The 9,911-nt window shown below is 36.4% G+C and overlaps 1 pseudogene; it reads left to right on the top strand.

The window, feature by feature from the left end:
* Positions 1–5,212: 5,212 nt before the first annotated feature.
* On the top strand, positions 5,213–7,658 carry LOC115981293 (annotated as a pseudogene).
* Positions 7,659–9,911: the final 2,253 nt, after the last annotated feature.

Below are 9,911 nucleotides of genomic sequence, written 5' to 3'. Positions count from 1 at the left end.
GTTGGGTTTTATGGCCCACCTTATTTCTCCAAAAAGAAAAAGGCCTGGGAGAATTTTTTTGCACTTCTTGAATCCCACCAGGGCCCGTGGGCTTGTATTGGGGATTTCAATTACATCCTAAATGAAGAGGAACGATTTGGTGGTAGCAAAGGTGGGTCCTCAAGCACAAACTATCTCAAAGAATTAATGTTTGAGCTCAATGCGGTGGATCTCGGATACTCGGGCAACAAATACACTTGGGCTAGAGGTAAATGGGGAACGGCCAAAATCAAGAGAAGACTGGATAGGGGGATAGCCAATATTTCCTGGTGGTTGGCCTTCCCGAAGGCATCCATTACGCATTTAGGTGCAATCAATTCGGACCATGCCCCAACCCTGCTGGACACTAACCCAATTGATAGCTTTGCTTATAGGCCTTTCAGGTTTGAGGCAATTTGGCTCAGGGATGAAGGTTGCAGTGCTGTAATAGAAAACGCTTGGAAGATCAAGGTAGCAGGTTCAGATTTTATCAGACTATATAAAAAGCAAGCAAACACTAGAGATGCCCTCCACAAATGGAATAAGAAGGTATTTGGTCGCTGCCAGGACAGAATTAATTCATTAATCAAGAAAATTAATGATGTCCAAGACAGACAGCCCTCCCATGAAAATGAGCAGATAGAAGCGGACCTTCAAGCAGACCTATCGAAATGGCTCTCCAGAAGTGAAGCTCTGTAGAGACAAAAATCTAGAGAATTGTGGCTCAAGATGGGCGATAAGAACTCCAAGTTTTTCCATTTGTCCACCATTATTCGTAGGAGAAACAACAACATAGATGCCATAAAAAAGGAAGATAGCTCATGGATTCAAGAAGCAAGCCAAATCAGAGCCCATTTCAGAGATAGCTTTATAAACCAATTCAAAGAAGAAGAAATTTGCTTCCCGGAGCACCTAGAGCATCTGATTCTTCCTTGCATCACCGAGGAAGAAAATGAGAGCCTTCAAAGTATCCCTTCCCCAGAGGAGATCAAGGCTGCCTTGTTTTAGATGCAAGATCTTAAGGCTCCAGGCCCTGATGGTTTTCTGGCGCTTTTCTATAAACAACTTTGGCCTACGGTGGGAAATGATGTTGTAAAGGCTGTTACTTCCTTCTTCATCTTAGGCTCAATGCCAAAAGAGGTAAATTGTTCCTTGATTGTTCTCATTCCAAAAATTTCTAATCCCACCTCTGTTAACCATTTCAGGCCAATTAGCCTTTGTAATGTAGTCTATAAAATCATCTCTAAGCTCCTGGTGGATAAGCTTAGGCCCATGCTGGACAAAATCATCTCTCCCACTCAATCAGCCTTCATACCAAACAGATGGATAGCAGAGAACCAAATCATTGTCCAGGAAATGCTTCATAGTTTCAAGTCTAGAAGGACCAAGCCGGGTCTTATGGCGATCAAGCTAGACCTTCAAAAAGCATATGATAGGGTAAATTGGAGGTTCCTTAAAGCTGTTCTCCTCCACCTTGGGTTTAATGATATATTTACCGGATGGATCTTAGCTTGTGTATCTTCAGTCTCCTTCGAAGTGATCGTAAATGGGGGTAAATCTGATTGCTTTAAGCTGAGTAGGGGTCTAAGGCAAGGCGACCCATTATCGCCATATCTCTTCATCTTGGGGCAAGAGGTGCTATCCAGATTAATTGAGTACGATCTCAGCAAAAAAAACATCGCTGGCATCAAATCCAGCATTAGTGGTCCAGCCATCTCTCATGTCATGTACGCCGACGACATTGTGTTGTTCTCAAAGGCTTCAAGGAAAGATGCAGCAAATCTGGTCAGAATCCTAGAAAAGTATTGCACATGGTCCGGGCAAGCCATAAATAGATCCAAATCAGGTGTTTACTTCTCAAAGCACACTCATAGCCAAGATCGGAGGGCCATTAAGAGCATTCTCCAAGTTAAGAACCTGAAAAAGGATGCAATGTACCTAGGAGCCCCAATGCTACTGTCTAGAGCCCCATCAAAAGACTTTGCGTTTCTCCAAGATAAGCTTGAATCAAAGCTTTCGGGATGGAGAAGTAAATGCCTTTCTTGGGCAGGGAGGAGGACATTAATTACTGCAGTGGCACAATCCATTCCTACATACGCTATGTCTTCTTTCAATATTCCAAATAATGTGTGCGATAAGCTGGATCCCCTATCTAGAAGGTTTTGGTGGAAGCCTAATCAAAGGGAGGGCAAATTCCTAGCTTGGAAGGCTTGGGATGACCTGTGTCATCCTAGAAATGTTGGTGGTTTGGGTTTCAAAAAAGCAAAAAACTTGAACTTTGCTCTGTTGGCCAAGTTGGCATGGATGATAGCATCCAAAAGAGATAGTCTATGTATGAGGATCCTCAGAACAAAGTATAAGGTCAAGGATGATTGGCTGAGGGCAGAAGCAACTAGACATGCATCCCCCATTTGGAAAGCTATTGAGAAAGCAAGAACAGTTGTAAGAAAGGGAGCCTGTTTCCTAATCGGTGATGGAGAGTCCGTAGATGTTTGGCGGGATCCATGGGTGCCTTGGATTCAAAATTTCCCCCCATCACCAAGGTTTGAATCCATTGATCAATCTCCTATGAAGGTTGCCCAACTGATTGACCATGAGCTTCATACTTGGAAGAATTCTTTGGTTAGGGATATGTTTAGCCCCATTTCTGCCCAAGCCATTTTATCCATCCCCATTCCATATTGGCCTAAACCTGACAAACTTCTGTGGATTCCCGACTCAAGAGGATTGTTCTCGGTAAAATCTGCTTACAAGGAGCTTCTACCTACTCCTCCGCAGCGTCTTCCAATGTGAATTGGTCCAAGCTTTGGAAATTCAGTGGCCCAGAAAGGATTAAAATTTTCCTTTGGAGAGTTGCGGTAAATGCCCTTCCCACAAGAGAAAACCTTATGAGTCGCATGGACATACCGGATTCTACATGTGTTCTCTGCAACTTGGAGTTAGAGTCAGCCCCTCATCTCTTCCTTAGATGCCCAATAGCCAGAGCTATTTGGTTTGCTACCTGCTGGGGGTTTAAATCAGATCAACTTGGCTCCACCATCGACATCATTAAATGTATCCTTGAACCTCCTTCTGACATATGCCAAGTTCAGGACCTCTGGCTCATATCACTTAACATGGCATTCACCCTGGAAGAGATATGGCATACCAGAAATGTTGTGCTCCATCTTAAGGGACCAATTAACCTGCAGGCTTCCATTGATATCATCGGTGCAAGGCTTAGGGAATGCACTCTGATCTTCTCCCATTCTGATGTTCGTTTGTCTGCTGAGTCGTATGTTAGATGGTCCCCTCCTCCAAAGGGCACTATCAAACTAAATGTCGATGCGGCCATTTCTCTATCCAACACGGCTCTGGCAGTAGTGGCTAGGAATGAACATGGAGCTGTGCTCAAGGTTTGGGCCAAGATAATGCCAAAGTCCTCCCCCCTTGTTGCTGAAATGGAAGTGATTCTAAGGCCTTTGCAGCTAGCTAAAGAAGAACTTTGGAATAATATCCTTGTTGAAAGTGATTCAAAGAACAGCATTGATGCCATTCTTGACAGCACGGGTTGCTCACTGTGAACCATTTCTGCCCTTGTTTCTGATATTTGCTTTTTGGCAAAATCTTTTGCTCTTTGTTTGTTTTGTTGGGTCAAAAGAAGTGGAAATGCTGCTGCTCATGAGGCAGCTCAGTACGCTTTGAGAATTTTGTGCCCTTTTTGTTTATCCCCGGACACTCTTCCAGTAGGTGTTGATCTTGCTTGTAAGGAAGATGTTCGGCTTTGTTAGTTTCCTGTTTCTGTTTGAATATTATTGCAGATTATCAAAAAAAAAAAAAAAAAAAAGTTTTGCCTATTTCGAATTATCATCTTTACGAGTGTTGACTTAAGTATGAGTAACTTTAACCGGCACCACATCCATACCAACTCCGAGGTCCTTTTTATATTTAGTCATAACCACACATTTCTCCAAAAGAGGTATACAAATATATATAAAAAAATTATTAAATTACTTAAGCATAAAAAGTCCCAAGGCTAATGTCAAATGGCAGTATAAAACCCTGCAAATCTGCAGAACTTCATCACAACTGAAAATATGTGAGGACTCAAAAGCAAGCATTTGAGAAGAGAAATGGAGGGAGAGAATTTGCCACCACAGCAACAGGATGAGAAGGAGCATCAATACGTAAACAAGGGTCAAGTGTGAACTCTAATTGATGAAGAATCCTAGGGATAAGAGTATAGTTCGAGAACGACATATATGTTGTCGCATAACCGCATACGACAGACTTGTGTTTGTCTCTGATCTCAGAAATAAATTAAAAAAAAAAAAAAATCTAAACACAATTTGGATTTGTAAACTAGGATAACTTGCAAAAAAAGCTATCCATAATCACATCAATAATTTACAAGATTTGTATCTGTTAGAGTTATAATTAAATTCATCATTTTCTAACACATTAAGTTTTTGAGATGATCTGTAATTTATCCATATTTGTTGTTGTTCAGAGTTCAAATCTTTCCTCCCCCATTGTAACTAGCAAATTTATCAACAACAAAAAATTTCATTGACATTTTGAGCTAAACCTAAACATAGCCCATATGATCTAATCTTGAATTGAATTTCCAGAAATGAAAAAGAAAAAATTTATTATTTTTTACTAATTCAATAATTGGGGGAAAGGAATTTAAACCTTAAACATCTCCGTAAAAAACATTAAGGGCCAACCAAAAAAAAAAAAACTTTATACATATATATTTGAGATGGTTACAGCGTATGTTGCTAACTTCACAGTTTGAACTCTTTCCCCTTATATCCCAAAGCACTTTGTGCATAGGAGGTAATTAAGCCACAAGTCTCTTGCCCTTAATCTTTGAATCTTGGTTTCTTGGATATTTAATTTGCTGAGGTGTACTTTGTAGTTTGTAAATGTAGCCCGGATAATTTGGGTAGGATTGAGACAGCCTTATCACAACTTTTTGACTGTAAGTTACTGCTTCGTCGTGTAGTTGAATATTGCAGACACTTGAATTTTGTCTCAGATGATTTAGTTATGATCGCTAACCTTGTCTTTATCACTTGAAACATAGTGTCAGCAACAAAAATTAGCATAAGAGACGACTTACTGTATACATGTATAAATAGACTTGTACTTAGTTTCTCTATATCAAGCAATACATCAAGTAGAATACTATTATCAAACAATATCAGAAATGGAAATTAAGAATGCTTTGAAATCTGAATTAAGCCCAGGAGTGCGGCGCTTGTGCATGATGGAAGGTGATAAGTTGGCTAATAATAAGTGTGTTAAACGGCAGCGAAGAGATTATTCCTCTGCAGCTGCTTTAAGCTGCAATATGGAAGGTGTCCAACAACAGAAGCAACCACAGCCTGACCAACCCACTACTGTCACTGGTGTGAAGAGAAGTTCAAGATTTCGCGGAGTCAGCGGGTTCAATATAGAATTCTATTTCTTTACACATGCGTGCGCGTGCACACACATATATATAGTTGTCTGTTGGGTAAAACTTAGATACAGTTTCCTAGATATTATACGTTAAGTTTTCAATTTAAAAAGTAGAGTAGTTAAGGAATTGTATCTAAGTTTTGCGCTTATCAATATTTGAATTTGTTGATTAGAAAATGGAAGCTAAATATGTGTGCTTATGACACAGGCACAGATGGACTGGACGTTATGAAGCTCATTTATGGGATAAAGGGTCATGGAATCCAACACAGAAGAAGATGGGAAAGCAAGGTATATCACATAGCTACATCACTTGTTTTCATCCATTGTCATGGAATTTTATTTAAATACATATATTTTCTACTTGATTGCTGACGCCTTCTTTGATATTTGCACGTTAATTAGAATATTTGCTGGCATGGAGCAGTGTATCTAGGTGAGTACTTTAATTGCTAATTGTAACCATTTTTTCTGTATGAAAGACTCAATTTAGAGGGCACTGACTGACTCCTTTGCTATTGCTGTTTGATTTATAGGAGCTTATGATGAAGAAGAATCAGCTGCAAGAGCATATGATTTAGCAGCCCTAAAGTATTGGGGAACATCAACTTTTACAAATTTCCCGGTAACAATTATTATACATGAATTTTAAAACCTCCCTTTCTTGTTCTAAAGGAAAAAGAAAAAAAAAAAAATCTGGGGGACAATGATGTATTCTTTTCTCAACGCCAGCAGTCTGATATGATACTCTTACAGGTATCTGACTATGAGAAAGAAATTGTGGTTATGAGGACTATGACTAAAGAAGAATACTTAGCCTCATTGAGAAGGTACCTCATCCCCTTAAGAATCACTTTCCTTAACAAGCTTTCCAATATTATCATAAATGTAATTGGCTTTTATATTTGTTCATATAGGAGAAGCAGCGGTTTTTCAAGAGGTGTATCCATGTATAGAGGGTTGCTAGGTAAACCAACTTTCCACCACAATAATATGAGCATTTGACCTTTGTATATATTGCTAATATGGAGCCAATTCATAACAAGGTTGAACCTTTGGACAAACTGCAGGTACCATCACAATAGGAGATGGGAAGCTAGGACAGGGAGGGTGTTTGGAAACAAATATCTCTACCTAGGCACTTACAGTGAGTTTCACCCTCTGATTATTTTCTCTCTCTCTCTCTCTCTCTCTCGTTTCTACACAAGTAATCAGTAAAAAACTCAACCAAAATAAAATAGTAACTAGTAAAAAGCATCTACATGCACAAATCTTACACACTGCAGATGAATGGCTTCATATTAGGGACTTGGTAGGTTCATATTAGGTGTTGTTACTTGAACTTTGTACTCTTTTCATTTGATGCAAAACAATCTTCTCATTCATCCAAAAAATCAATGAAGTGCAACTGATTTAGAATTGCAAATTTTATCTTTTTGTAGGCACTCAAGAGGAGGCTGCTCATGCTTATGATATTGCTGCAATCGAATATAGAGGCATTAAGGCAGTAACCAACTTCGACTTGAGCACATACATCAGATGGCTAAGAGCCGGTGCCAATTCTCTAGCCTCTCAACAACCAAAATCAAGTATAGCGTCTAACCCCATAGCCAACCAGTAAACAACCAAGCAATCCATCTTTCACTCCAATTCCTTTACAGAAAATCGCTTGGACACCCTAAGACAGCGGGAAGTTTTACAAAGTGAAACTTCCATTAGTCCTTGCACCAAGTCATCAACCCCAAGTGCACTTGGCCTTCTCCTAAGATCTTCACTATATAGAGAGCTGACGGAGAAGAATTTGAATACCACAGACAAAGATACTGAGGAGAGTGACACGAAAATTTTACTGCATGCAAGCATCGACAATGGGGTTGGGGGATTTTTTTGCAATGAAATTGGTAATAACTCTTACATGTGTTCAACCAATGGGAACAAGTTACCTGGTCTGGAATCACCAGAGGAAATCGCATTACCATTTTATCATAGATCAGGACAGTCCTTCTGGAACGATACATTAGGCTTAAACATCCCTCACTAAGAGAGTACTCTACCAAATTTAACTCAAAGTGACAAAGTTTCTCTTTCAATTAACATAAAGGTAGTATATGTATAGTACTTCCTGGCTGAGTACATATATTGCACTGTTGTATGAAATAAAGCAATTGATAGTAATAGTGGGAAGAAGCAATTAATTGCTCTTCAATGGCAAAAACTCAGGTGAAAATTTTTAAAGAGGTGAACAATGGCTTCACAGTGGCAATACATGCATGAATACATATATTTCTCCTAGAAGATAGACAAACATGCAGCCACAAGGGACGACATGTAGACCATGTGTATGTTTGGCTTGAGCTTATAAGTTCAACTTTTAGTTTTTAGCTTTTATGTATGATTTTTTAAAACCTCATTTTTTTCTCACTTTTTCAAAATACAAATATACTTGGCACATTTTCAACAAAAAGCTAGACATACATGTGCATTTATTATAGCTTATTTTGGTGAGGATCAAGTGATAACTAAGATGTAATGACATCATTATGATGCTCTATGTCTATGGTTTGAACCTCACTTCCTTCTCTCTCATTATCTATCTTAAAAAAAAAATAACAATAATAAAATAAATAAATAAAAGAGAGAAGAAGAAGAAGAAAAAGAAGTAACTTATTTTGTTGAGATGAAAATAAGTTGGATTTGACTAAACCATATCAAAGGAAAATGAGGCTTTTTAAAATGGATAAAGTTTGGTTACAAATCCACTTAATATCTTTTATTTGTATGTGAATTATGACAAATCCACAAGTGGATTACATTTATTTCTTATATCCTTCATACTTGCAAAATTTTCAAAAGATCAGAATTTATAGCTATGTCATTAATCAAAATTTTAAATTCCAAGTTTTTATAGTCTAAAATTATGCTTAAAATATAAGTTTATGAATCAAATAATAAATAATATCCAATTGGCATGAAATTTAACATGCGTGTTAAGAAAATATATAACATACAATCTAATGGTGAGATTTCCTAAATATGTAGCCATGTTAGTTTTTTAGTGGGACTTGTAGTCAAACTTTATCTATTAAAAAACTATACCAAATAAAATGAGTGGACTTAATTTATAAATTATGTTATACCGATGAAAAGGTCAAATGCACTTAAGCACGTGAAACTATATTACTTTTTCGCTCCGTTCAACAATAATACATAGTGATATATATATATATATATATATATATATATGTTATTAAAATGATTTTTTTATTAAAAAAATACTATAATCAGAAAAATATATACACCCACATCCCATGGCATTTTTTGCCAAATAGCATAATTTTAGGAATAATTTAGGAAAAAAGCACTAGACCAAAGTTATTTAGTTATGTAGTATCTCTTTGGAACTCGAGTTTACCAAACTCGAGTTTCAAAAAGATTCTACATGACTAAATAACTTTGGTCAGATGCCATTTGACAAATTTTTCTAAAAATTATGCTATTTATCAAAAAATTCCCACATTCCAAAGAACATAGGTAACATGTTCCATTAAGTTTAAATTATTATATTCTCATAAAAAATTTTGGAATTCTATCTTCTTCTTTTTTTTCTTTTCAAATTTAAGCATAATACCTATATTATTAAAACTTGAATTTTAAGGCAATATTTTGAATATTTATAATATTTATTGCTTTTTAGGGCCCATATTTTTAATTTCTAATGCCTATTTTGTTTGTATTTTTTACCCCAAAATTAAAGAGTTTGACTCAAATAGAATAAAATTTCATACTTTTCAACCCAAAAATTAAGAAAAAAAAAAGGATTTTTTTGAGCCCAAAACTAAAAATGCAACTTACAAAAAGAATCAAATTTAAGGCCTAGTTGGTCCAAAATAAATGAACAGAATTAGACCGAATGAACCAAAGTGGACCAAAATTGACTAAAATGACACAAGTAAACCAAAGTGGACCGAAATAGACAGAAGAATGGATTGAGTGGACTGCAGACAAAAAAGTTACACTAATATAGCTTAAAAAAAATGTAACAACAATAAATGCTATAATTTAGATTTTAGATATTATATAGATGCATATAGATCGTATAATGAAATTTGTAAGTACAAATTTTATATTTTATTTAATTTCTTAAAAATAGTATTAGTAAATTTAATAAAAATAATCAATAGATAATATAATAATAATCTAGTCATAAAAATTGTAAACAGAACATTTTATATAATTCTCGTGTTTTATAATTGCATTATTGTATTTTAAATACATTGATCAAAATATATACAATGTATAAAGACCAAAAAGCACAAGAAACGTGTTAAGAACAAGAACGGTATTTGTATAATAAATTAATGGTTTATGCCATTTTATTCAAGATCAAGCAGTTAAAAAGTGCTTAAACTTATCTGCCCTTAAACCTAAGTCAAGTTTTGACAAGA

The sequence above is a fragment of the Quercus lobata genome, chromosome 3 (assembly GCF_001633185.2).
Source record: "Quercus lobata isolate SW786 chromosome 3, ValleyOak3.0 Primary Assembly, whole genome shotgun sequence".
Taxonomy (NCBI): Eukaryota; Viridiplantae; Streptophyta; class Magnoliopsida; order Fagales; family Fagaceae; genus Quercus; species Quercus lobata.
The sequence above is the reverse complement of the archived record's forward strand: the minus strand, read 5'-3'. Positions and strand labels throughout refer to the sequence as shown.